This window comes from Gopherus flavomarginatus, chromosome 11 (assembly GCF_025201925.1).
Source record: "Gopherus flavomarginatus isolate rGopFla2 chromosome 11, rGopFla2.mat.asm, whole genome shotgun sequence".
Lineage (NCBI taxonomy): Eukaryota > Metazoa > Chordata > Testudines > Testudinidae > Gopherus > Gopherus flavomarginatus.
In genome coordinates this window covers 34,759,926-34,771,954 of record NC_066627.1, presented here as the reverse complement: position 1 = coordinate 34,771,954, position 12,029 = coordinate 34,759,926, and the positions used below count along the sequence as shown (strand labels likewise).

Sequence of the window (12,029 nt, the reverse complement as noted above, 5' to 3'; positions counted from 1 at the left end):
CTCACGGAACCCCCCGTGGACACCTTGTTGCCGAGGGTCTCCTCGTCCTCGTCTCCGGATGAGGCAGTGGCGGGCACCTCGTCCTCCAGCCCCCCCCCACTGGATTTGAGGGCACATCAGGACCTCCTCTGCCGAGTGGCACAGAACCTGAACTTGCAGGCGGAGGAGGTGTCGGAAATTGAGAACCCGGTGCTGAGCATCCTTTCATCCGATGCACCCACCAGAGTGGCCCTGCCCTTCATAAAGACGATCCAGACTAATGCCACTAACATCTTGCAGTCACCGGCCTCCATCCCTCCGACGGCTCGAGGGGTGGAGTGAAAGTACATGGCCCCCTCAAAGGGCTATGAATACTTATATGTTCACCCGACCCCCTGCTCGTTGGTGGTCCAGTCAGTGAACGATAGGGAGCGCCACGGGCAAGAGGCCCCAGCGCCCAAGTCGAAGGAGGCGAGGCGGATGGACCTCCTGGGCCGCAAGGTCTATTCGGCGGGGGCGCTGCAGCTCTGGGTCTCAAACCAACAGGCCCTCCTCAGCCGCTACTCCTTCAATTCCTGGGTAGCGGCGGGGAAGTTTGTGGAGCTCTTGCCCCAGGATGCACGCCAGGAATTTTCCACCATCCTGGACGAGGGCAAGAAAGTAGCAAGAACATCGCTACAGGCCTCCCTTGATGCTGCCGATTCGGCCGCTCGGACCCTAGCTTTGGGGCTCACGATGCGCCGGATTTCTTGGCTGCAGGTCTCTGGCCTTCCGCCGGAGCTCCAGCACACAATCCAGGACCTCCCCTTCGAAGGCCAGGGCCTGTTTTCGGATAAAACAGACCCTTGATTGAAAGATCTTAAAGATAACAGGGTCATAATAAGGTCGCTGGGCATGCATACGCCGGCGACACAACGCAGGCCGTTCAGGCAGCAAAACCAGCAGCAGCAGCGGCGGCCATACCCTCAGTTCCACCCACGGCAGGACCTTTCGAGGTGCCGAGGCAGGAACAACCGCCGCAGGCAGTCTGGTGGGCAAACGGGGCAGAACCAAGGCTCCACCAAGGCCCCTCCAGGACCTAAGCCTTCATTTTGAAAGTGCGCCCGGGGGCGCAGTACCAGTTTCCCCTCCGGATCCTTCCCCGCAGTTTTCCAACCGCCTTTCCTTTTTCCTCCCGGCGTGGACCCAAATAACGTCGGACCGTTGGGTCTTGCGTACGGTGCAGGCCGGTTATCGCCTGCAGTTTTCTTCGCCCCCACCCTCCCACCCACCATCCCCGTCCCTTTTCAGGGACCCCTCTCACGAGCAATTCCTCCGTCAGGAGGTGCACGCGCTCCTTGCCAAGGGAGCCATAGAGGCGGTTCCGGAAAACGAGAAGGGCAAGGGGTTTTATTCCCGTTACTTTCTAATCCCCAAATCCAAGGGCGGCCTCAGGCCCATTCTCGACCTGCGGGAACTCAACAAGTATATCGTGAAGTTAAAGTTCCGCATGGTATCCCTTAGAACCATCATCCCTTCCCTGGATCCCGGAGACTGGTATGCCGCCCTCGATATGCAGGACGCCTACTTTCACATCTCTATTGCCCCCCAACACAGGCGTTTCCTCCGCTTCGTGGCCGACCGCCAACATTACCAATTTGCGGTCCTTCCGTTTGGCCTCTCTACGGCACCGAGAGTGTTTACAAAATGCATGGCAGTCGTCGTCGCACACCTTCGACGTTGCCGCATCCACGTCTTCCCCTACTTGGATGACTGGCTGATCCGAGGCACGTCGGAGCTGCAGGTCCACGACCATGTCGACAGGATCAGCACCCTCTTTGCGACCTTGGGCCTCGTAATCAATGTGGATAAGTCTTCTCTACTCCCCACGCAGCGGATAGAGTTTATCGGGGCCGTTCTAGATTCTACCCTGGCCAGGGCCTTGTTACCCTTGCCCAGGTTCCAGTCATTGTCGGACATCATTCTACGTTTGCGAGCGGCCCCGCTGACCTCTCTACGAACATGCCTGACCCTCCTAGGCCACATGGCAGCCTGCACGTTTGTAACAGCATATGCCCGACTCCGCATGAGACCTCTTCAATCATGGCTCATTGCGCAGTATCGGCCGGCCAGATAGTCATTGGACACGGTCGTCACCGTCCCTCAGAGGGTGCTGGACTCTCTTCGCTGGTGGCTGGACCAATCGGTAGTCTGTGCGGGGCTCCCGTTCCATCCGCCCCAACCTTCGGCATCCCTGACCACGGATGCCTCCGATCTGGGATGGGGGGCTCACTGCGGCACCCAGAGAACTCAGGGCTTGTGGACACCACAAGAGATCAACCTCCATATCAACGTACGAGAGTTGAGGGCGGTCCGCCTTGCTTGTTAAGCGTTTGTCTATCTCCTTCAAGGTCGTTGTGTCGCGGTCTTCACCGACAACACAACGACCATGTTTTACATCAACAAGCAGGGCGGCACCAGGTCCTCTCCACTCTGTCTCGAGGCAATACGTCTCTGGGAGTTTTGCATAGCCCATTCGATTCACCTTTCCGCCTCCTGTCTCCCGGGAGTGCGGAACACCCTAGCGGATCGGCTGAGCAGATCCTTCCGTTCGCACGAGTGGTCCCTCCGTCCGGACGTCGCCCTCTCAGTCTTCCAGAGGTGGGGTCGTCCCCGGATGGACCTCTTCGCGTCCAAGGTGAACAGGAAGTGTCGAACATTCTGCTCCTTCCAGGGTCGGGAGCCAGGGTCTCTAGCGGATGCATTCCTGATCCCATGGACAGCCCACCTGTGTTATGCTTTCCCGCCCATCCCGCTGATTCACAGAGTTCTCATCAAGGTGCGCAGAGACAGAGCCCGGGTGATTCTCATAGCTCCAGCATGGGCCAGACAGCACTGGTACCCCATGTTGCTGGACCTCTCAGTAGCCAACCCAGTTACCCTGCCCCTTCATCGGGACCTGATCACTCAGGACCACGGCAGGCTCTGTCACCCGGACCTTCCGTCTCTTCACCTGACGGCATGGCTCGTGCGTGGTTGACAGACTCTGAGTTGCGATGTTCCACCCCGGTTCGCGAGGTTCTCATGGGCAGCAGAAAGCCTTCCACCAGAGCGACTTACACAGCTAAGTGGAAGCGTTTCTCCTGCTGGTGTTCAGAGAAAGCTCTTCGTCCTACGGAGACTCCCGTCACCACTCTTTGAGACTATATCTGGTCCCTTAAGACCCAGGGTCTGGCACTGTCGTCCCTCCGAATCCACCTAGCTGCCATCTCTGCGTTTCATCCTGGAGTGGACGGCTGTTCGGTCTTCTCTCACCCTATGGTGGCGAGATTCCTGAAGGGGCTGGAGCGGCTCTATCCACAAATTCGCCCTCCGGCCCCTTCATGGGACCTCAACCTGGTCCTGACTCGGCTCATGGCCCCTCCATTCGAGCCATTAGCTATTTGCTCCCTGCTCTACCTCTCGTGGAAGACCGCCTTCCTTGTGGCCATTACCTCAGCTAGACGAGTGTCAGAGCTGAGGGCCCTCACGGTGGACCCACCGTATACCGTCTTCCATAAAGACAAGGTACAGCTGAGACCTCACCCTGCCTTTCTTCCCAAGGTGGTCTCAGCTTTCCATGTGAACCAAGAGATTTTCCTCCCAGTCTTCTTTCCCAAGCCCCATTCGTCCCGCAGGGAGCAGCAGCTCCACTCGCTAGATGTCCGACGAGCACTAGCATTTTATGTGGACAGGACCAAACTCTTCCGCAAGTCCCCCCAGTTATTTGTGGCAGTAGCGGACCGGGTCAAGGGGCTGCCGATTTCCTCCCAGAGGTTATCTTCATGGGTTACCTCCTGCATCAGGACCTGCTACGACCTGGCCCAAGTTCCGACGGGCTGTGTGACTGCTCACTCCACCAGAGCACAGGCATCATCGCTGGCTTTCCTCACCCGCGTCCCGATCCAAGAGATCTGTAGGGCGGCGACCTGGTCATCGGTCCATACATTCGCTTCCCATTACGCCCTGGTCCAGCAGTCCAGAGATGATGCAGCCTTTGGCTCTGCAGTGCTCCAGGCTGCGACTTCTCACTCCGACCCCACCGCCTAGGTAAGGCTTGGGAATCACCTACCTGGAATGGATATGAGCAATCACTCGAAGAAGAAAAGACAGTTACTCACCTTTGTAACTGTTGTTCTTCGAGATGTGTTGCTCATATCCATTCCACACCCGCCCTCCTTCCCCACTGTCGGAGTAGCCGGCAAGAAGGAACTGAGGAGCGGGCGGGCCGGCAGGGGTATATATCTGGTGCCATACTGGCGCCACTCTAGGGGGCGACCTGCCGGCCCACTGGAGTTGCTAGGGTAAAAAGTTTCCGGCAGACGTGCACGCGCGGCGTGTACACCTACCTGGAATGGATATGAGCAACACATCTCGAAGAACAACAGTTACAAAGATGAGTAACCGTCTTTTCAGACTACCATGGTTCCCGGCCAATGGGAGCTGTGAAGCTAGTGCTCTGAGCAGAGGCGGCGCGCAGCGTTTCCTGACCACGCCTCCGTCTAGCAGCTGAGCAAGGGGAAATGTTGCCGCTTCCAGGGAGCCCCCCAGGTAAGTGCCACCCAGAGCCCAACCCCCTGCCCCATCCCACATCCAAACTCAGCTGTTGGGGGAGCACAGTGGCCCAAGCCAGGCACACCAGCCACTGCAGAAGTCACGGAGGTGAATGTGATCTCTATGACAAACCTGCAGCCTTATTCATGAATCCTTACACAGGAAACCTGGACAGCAACAAGGAGCACTTCAACGGTAGGTTGAGCAGGTGCAGAATGACAATATAATGTGCCTTTGGCAGATTAAAAGCATGCTGCTGCTGCCTTTATGGCAGGTTAGGCCTAAATAAGGAAAATATTCCCATGATTATAGCAGCCTGCTGCGCACCCCATAATATTTGTGACGCTAAGGGTGAAAAGTTTGCCCCAGGATAGAGCATGGAGGCGTATTGCCTGGTTGCTGAATTTGAACAGCCAGATACCAGGACTATTAGAGGGGCACAATATGGGGGCTATTCAAATCAGGGAGGCTTTGAGGCAACATTTTGACAATGAGCACCAGTAATATGTTTTTCTTTACACCACTCTGCCATTCTTTAACTTGCCACCTTGCATGTAAATTGTGATAATTCCTGACCGGGATTTGTAGTCAGCAAATTATCAGACTGCCACTGTGTATTACTACCAGCAACAACCACCATGTGTAGGAGACAAATAAAGACTGGTTATCGTTCAGAGAGTTTGTTTTTAACTATCAAGTAACACACACAAAAGGCTTAGTGGGAAAGGAGATAAGAGTGCAGGGCAGTGTAAGCTCTCATAGCTGTGTGTAAGTCCAGCTTTAACTTTGGAAGCTGTCTGAAGAGGTGGAGTGAATGGGATACTGAGACATTCCAGGAAGTTGCAAGGAATGTTTGGGGGGAGCATGGAAAGCAGTTTTGTATCGGCTGCAAAGGGTGGAGGGCAAGCACATGTGTGTTCTGCCTGGAGCATGATTAAGGACTTCAGCATCGCTGTTTGCTCCATCACTTTTATCCTCCTCTCCTGGCCCTTTATAATGCAATCCTCACTCTTTCTGTCCTGCCTTTCTATTTTAATTTTGTTCTTCAGAGTCTCTCTCCACTCTCAGCATTCTCTTTTTTTGGCCTCTGAGGATTGGAGCACCTCTTGGAACATATCCTCCTTGCTCCACCTTGGTCGCTTCCTTACCTGATGGAGGCGCTCTGCTGGTGTGTAGGAGCTTCTCCTGAAGGCCACATCTGCATAAACACAGAAGCATGTTTGTTAATTCACACACAGCATTGAATCATTATAGTAAAATGCCTCTTTTTACATACAAATAACTCTCTCTCTGTCCCCTGGCAAGCACTCATCTAAATATGGTGAGTTCTGCATGGGGGTAGGAGGGGCTGAGCATTCAAGTTGAGGTAAAGTGTATAGGTGGTGTGTTTTTTGTGTTTTTTTTTTTAGGGAATTACTGCAGGCAACTAGGGACAATATTGTAAATTCTACCACCATTTTCCACAAGTGGGTGTCATTGAAGCCGATATTTCATTCCTGAGGGTAAGCAAGGATGCAAGAGTGCATCTCCATATGCATGCAACTTCAGACCCTTTCCCTATGCTGCTCGTTGTGTGCCACTTTGGTCCTGCACAAGGGATTGCCAATTGATGCAGGAAGTTTTCCTACAATGGGGGAAGGAACAAAGCAACTCTGCCAAGGAACCTTCAGCAGAGGATTGGTGAATACCTCCTGGAAAGTTTCCTAGAGATCTCTGTGGAGGACTCCTGTGAAATCTCTGAGTGCATTAATACACTGTTCCGCTACACTGCTTAACTGCACAAGGGAATGGGAGCACACTCACTCACAGCTAGTCTTGTAGGTTTCCATCCTTTCACCCACTTCTAGAATACACAGAGCAAAAGACAGCTCTTCCTCATATAACAAGCAGCATCAGCTCAAAAATATCCCTTACCAAGGCTCTTTTCTCTCCTGCATCATGCATGCCAGAGACGGACTGCTGGGACTGGCTAGACCTCTCAGGAGTGGAAAAGAGGTCCTGATTCACTGTGCCACCAGATGACCGTGTTGTGTGCTTCTCATCATCCTCCAACTTGTCATCCTCGTCCACAACTTCGTCCTTGGAGTTGGGTCCATTGTCCACCACCTCCAGTGCCACTGAAGTATCCATGGGGCTCTTGGTGAGTGAGGTGGAGTCGCCACCAAGGATGGCATCCAGCTCCTTGTAGAAGCAGCAGGTCTTTGGTGCAGCACCAGAGTCCCACTCGTAGCCCTTATCCATCAAGCCATGAGAAATCGGACTGTCGGTATTGAAGTTCGTATGTCTGGAACAGATCTGGGACTGTACAACCTTCCCTTCCAACAGTCCAGCAGATCCGACATCTCAGGTGCTCTCAGAGTGGAAGAGTGTTGGCTGCATGGAGCTGCCATGGACAGCTGGGAAGATGCAATGTGAGCTGTCCACACTGAGCAAACAGGAGGTGGAATTTCAAAAATTCCTGGGCCTTTGCTGCAAAAAGCTCTATGCCTCTCGTCAAGGTGGTTTTATTTTGTCAGCAAAGCAGGAGAGTTTTGTTGGCAGAAGGAGCATTGCAGTGTGTACACCTCTTCTGTTTTGTTGGCAAAAGCTGACTTTTTTGTTTTTTGTCAACAAAACTGTGTAGTGTAAACAAGGCCTGAGCTGAGCAGGGCCATGAAGACAAATAAAAGCTGGAATGAATGAAATACATGACAGTGTGTTCTATAGAGCTGTCCTCCATTGCCAGGAGAATGCATTAGGTGACATAATAGCATAGCTGAATTAAGGCAGCTGGGCCTAAGCCCTGGTCTACACTAAGGGGTTAGGTCGAATTTAGCCGCATTAGGTCGATTTTAAAAAATGACTGCATCCACACAACCAACCACGTTCCATCGATCTAAAGGGCTCTTAAAATCAACTTCTGTTCTCCTCCCCCATGAGGGGAGTAGTGTTTAAAATCAACTTTGCTGGGCTGAATTTGAGGTAGTGCGGATGCAAATCGATGGTATTGGCCTCCAGGAGCTATCCCAGAGTGCTCCATTGTGACTGCTCTGGACAGCACTTTGAACTCTGATGCACTAGCCAGGTACACAGGAAAAGCCCTGGGAACTTTTGAATTTAATTTCCTGTTTGGTCAGCATGGCGAACTCAGTAGCAAAGGTGACCACGCAGTCCCCCTAGAATCGTAGAGTGTAGAATGTTTCTATGCTCCCCCGTCATCTCCATCCCTGAGGTTATCGCAGATCAGATGGCGAAAAAAATGCACTCGTGATGACGTTTTCCGAGCTCATGCAGCCCTTCCACACTGATAAGGCACAGCTTAATGCATGGAGGCATTCAGTGGCAGAGTCCAGGAAAGCATTAAGTGAGCACAAAGAGAGGAGGCAAGACGCGATGCTGAGGCTAATGTGGGCAGCAAACGAACATGATGAAGTCTCTGTTGGAGGTGCAGGAAAGCCAACAAGAGAACAGACCCCTGCTGCATCCACTGTATAACTGTCTTCCCTCCTCCTCATGTTCCATAGCCTCCTCGCCCAAATGCCCAATAATGCGCTGGGGGAGAGTCCCTGGGCACCCAGCCACTCCGCTCTAGAGATGGCAACAGAAGGCTGTCATTCAAACAGTTTGATTTTTAGTGTGGCTACAATAAGCAATGTGGCCTTGTCCTTCCCTTCTCCCCCACCCCACGTGGGCTACCTTGTCTGTTATCTCATTTTTAAAAAAAAATTAATAAAGAAAGAATGCATGGTTTCAAAACAATAGTTTCTTTATTTTGAAAGGGGGAGGGTGGTTGGCTTACAGGGAATTAAAATCAACAAAGGGGGCGGGTTTGCATCAAGGAGAAACACGCACAACTGTCACACCGAAGCCTGGCCAATCATGAAACTGGTCTTCAAAGCCTCTCTGAGCAGCACACCTTGCTGTGCTCTTCTAATCACCCTGGTGTCTGGCTGCTCAAAATCAGATGTCAGGCGAATTGCCTCAACCTCCCACACCTCCATAAACATCTCCCCCTTACTCTCACAGATATGATGGAGCACACAGCAAGCAGCAATAATAATGGGAATGTTGGTTGTGCTGAGATCTGACCTAGTCAGCAAAGCGCGCCGGTGAGCTTTTAAACATCCAAAGGCACATTCTACCATCATTCTGCACTTGCTCAGCCTACAGTTGACCTGCTCCTTACTACTGTCCAGGCTTCATGACCATGGGAGCAAGGGGTAGGCTGTGGTAGGGGTGAGCTGCTGGCTGGGAGAGCAGCCTGAGGCAGAAGCCTCCAGCTTGCATGATATTCCAGGCAGGACTGAATCTCCATGAGACGAAACTTAAAGAAGAGAATGACGTGGAGTCTCTGGCTCCCATTTGGTGCTCTAAGAGGAGGATGGCCATGTCTGTCCAGGCACCCCTGATCGACCTCTCTGAGGAGGATTCCAAGGAGTCCTCCCAGAGCAGCAGTACCACGTCTGCCAGCAGCACCCCGGGGGACCAGAACGGATCCCTTGAGCTCGTCGCTGGGGAGCAGTTGAGCAGAGTTGCAGGGGAAGTGGTGGAATACCATGATGGGAAAGATTTTGGAATTGGGAAGCTTATGTGAGGGAAGATCAAGGGCTTCTCCTGGTGGCTTGCAATCATTGTCTCCTACAGAGTCACATCCAAACATCAGGCAATCTCCAGAATGCACTGGGTACATGGTTTGGGGATCGGAAGTTCTCCGAGGTTTCAGCAGACAAGCTAGTGGATCTGAGGGCTTTTAGGCAACATTTCAACCACTCCACATTTAATAAGCTGGTCTCCTATGAACGAGCTGTACACCAGGCCTCAGAGGTTGCTAGGAGCCGGGCAGGGAAGATGTTCCCAGAACCCCTGGCCAAGCGGCTAAAGACTAACTTCTGCAACAACAGCAAGGAGTGGGTGGAAGAGGGCCAGAGCAGAGAGCAAATGGTTTCCAAAGTCACAAACAACAATAGGAGCCTTGAAGACAGTTTTTTTTATTGTGCAGGAGAAAAAAACCAGCCACATTCCACCTGCTGTTTGAGGTGGGCCTTTGCCAGACTTGCAGGGATCAATTCCTGGCGCTCTTCTACACACATGAGGATGGGTATCAGTACTACTGCACCGTCTGCTGCGAAGGCAAGGAGCTGCCGCTGTGTAGCAATGCCAGCTGCTGCAAGTGCTTCTGTGTTGAATGCTTGGAGGTCCTTGTTAGGGTAAGGTACCTCGGCCAAGGCATAAGAGCAAGAGCCCTGGAGCTGTTACATGTATCAACCACAGAAGTGCTATGGCGTGTTACAGTGCTGACCAGACTGGAAAGTACGGCTGCAAGACTTCTTCACCAGTGACAAAGAACAGGAATATGAAGCATCTAAAATCTAAAAGGGCCAGCACGTTTCCCTGAGTCACTACCCTTGATAACAGAACATTAGTGATTGCATTGGCTACTTGGATCACAGCAGCCCCCACAGTAGACTTGCCCACAACTGCAGTGGTGACAGTGAGCTGAGCAGGCTCCATGCTTGCTGTGATATGGCTTCTGCATGGCTAACCCAGGAAAAAAGGCGCGAAATGATTGTCTGCCCTTGCTTTCATGGAGGAAGTGGCAACGGACAACATGTACCCAAAACCACCCACGACAATGTTTTTGCCCAATCAGGCATTGGGAGCTTAACTCAGAATTCCAGTGGGATCGCTCCATAAGTCGATGCTAGCCACAGTAGTGAGGATGTACTCTGCCGACTTAATGCGCTTAGTGAGGACCTACACAATTGACTGTATAAAATCGATTTCTAAAAATCAACTTCTATAAAATTGTCCTAATTTCATAGTGTAGACATTCCCTTAGACATAATTTAGATGGGGCCTCCCTGGAGGGGGAGCAAGTTTCAGAGTTGAGTAGATGGGGTAGTTCACACCTCTTTGGGCTTCTTGTTTCAGACTGCAGACCCAGGCAGGTATTAGTTATATTTGGGTCATACTTTTTCAAGATTTTCTTTGTATCCATGAGTTCTGGAACCATGTTAGCTTGGTTTTTCAAAGAAAGCTGAAGTTCTGTTTTCATGTGACATAATCTGAAGCTCAAGGCATGAAACTATTGTGCTTTGTCTTAATCCACCTATGTATGCCTGGTAGGTATGTATTTTCATAGAATTATGGGCCTATAGTTGGTCGTACTGTAGAAGCTCTCTAGTTGTTAATTTGAGATTGATTTTTCCTATGTTCACTTACTGAACTGTTAGGTTTAGGGGTATATCAATAAAATGCTGTTTCTGTAGCTCTGAAGTTCTAATTAATTGCCAAAACACTAATGATGAGGTCCATTCTGTTTCAGAACATGAAAATGAACTGTTTGTTACCTGTAATGTCATGGCTTGTTTCCTTGAACAGTAATTGATGTCAATTGCAGATGATGTCCATGAACTTGGAATTGTGTTGTTTACTTGCGAGGGACCTTGAGTGTGTGATCTTCTAACTCAGCCACAGCAGTATAGATTGCATGTGTAGTGCAAGTATTGTCAAGGGACATAAATTACAGCAATTAAAATTAGCTAGAGGAGAGAGAATGATGCATTATTAATTGCTGTGGTCATTAAAGGGCTGCAAAGAACCTAAAAGAAATGCAATGTCAATACTCAAGCACCAGAAGTGACAGACTGTGTGTATGCAAAGACCAGTGATTGTATTTGGAGCCTGAGGTCATTAAGACATGGACAATTATACAGAGCTTTATGACTCTGTGAGTGGAGTGAAACTCATTCCAACATAGTAACAATATGTTGAAATGGAAATTTTATTATTTTTCAAGAACAATTATTTTCAGATGTCTACTCCCAGGGCCTGAATAATACAATTTATTTCCTCCTAAAGAACATTTATAATTTTTTTCTAAAGTTTAAAAAAAACCCAGCAACAACCAAGAAATAACCCCCCCCCCCCACACACACACACCCTACAAGAAATCTGGCTAATTTAAGCAGAAAATAAACATTTTATAGAGTAAATATTACGAAGTTTACAGTAACGTGAGCCTATATAAACAAGAATAAATTTTGCCATATTGAAGACTGAAGATTTAATTAAGACACTCTTTATACTAGAGAAACAAAGCCTTGCCAGTATCTTGCTGAGAAATGATGATCTGAACCATAAGAGTCTCATGGTAATATAGCTGTACATCACCCACTTAATTATTCATAAACATGCTTCTGAGTGAATTTCAGTGCTTCACTTATTACAAGCGAGTTCTTTTTATTCCAAATATTGCTTGTCTTATCTAATAAATAGTGAATTTGTTGTGCCATAAATGTAGATAAAATATTGAAAAGGAAATGTCTTTTGTCAGAGAGAAGTTTAATAATTGATTCACAAAGCAAAATAAACTGTTAAGTACCAAAGGTGTTAGGGCAAGAACATGTGCGTTTTGACACATAATGGAAGAATGTACATATGGTAGTATGACTAGTGAATTAAAATTCCTAAGCAATTCTTTGCTGTTTCTCAGTGCT

The 12,029-nt window shown here is 50.1% G+C and overlaps 1 protein-coding gene and 1 pseudogene across 2 annotated transcripts in view; both read left to right on the top strand.

Moving 5' to 3' along the window:
- The window catches only part of SULF2 (sulfatase 2), a 247,662-nt gene that overhangs the window by 84,561 nt on the left and 151,072 nt on the right, over positions 1–12,029 (top strand). The gene's annotated exons all lie outside the window — the stretch shown is intronic.
- On the top strand, positions 4,698–9,903 carry LOC127030985 (DNA (cytosine-5)-methyltransferase 3B-like; annotated as a pseudogene).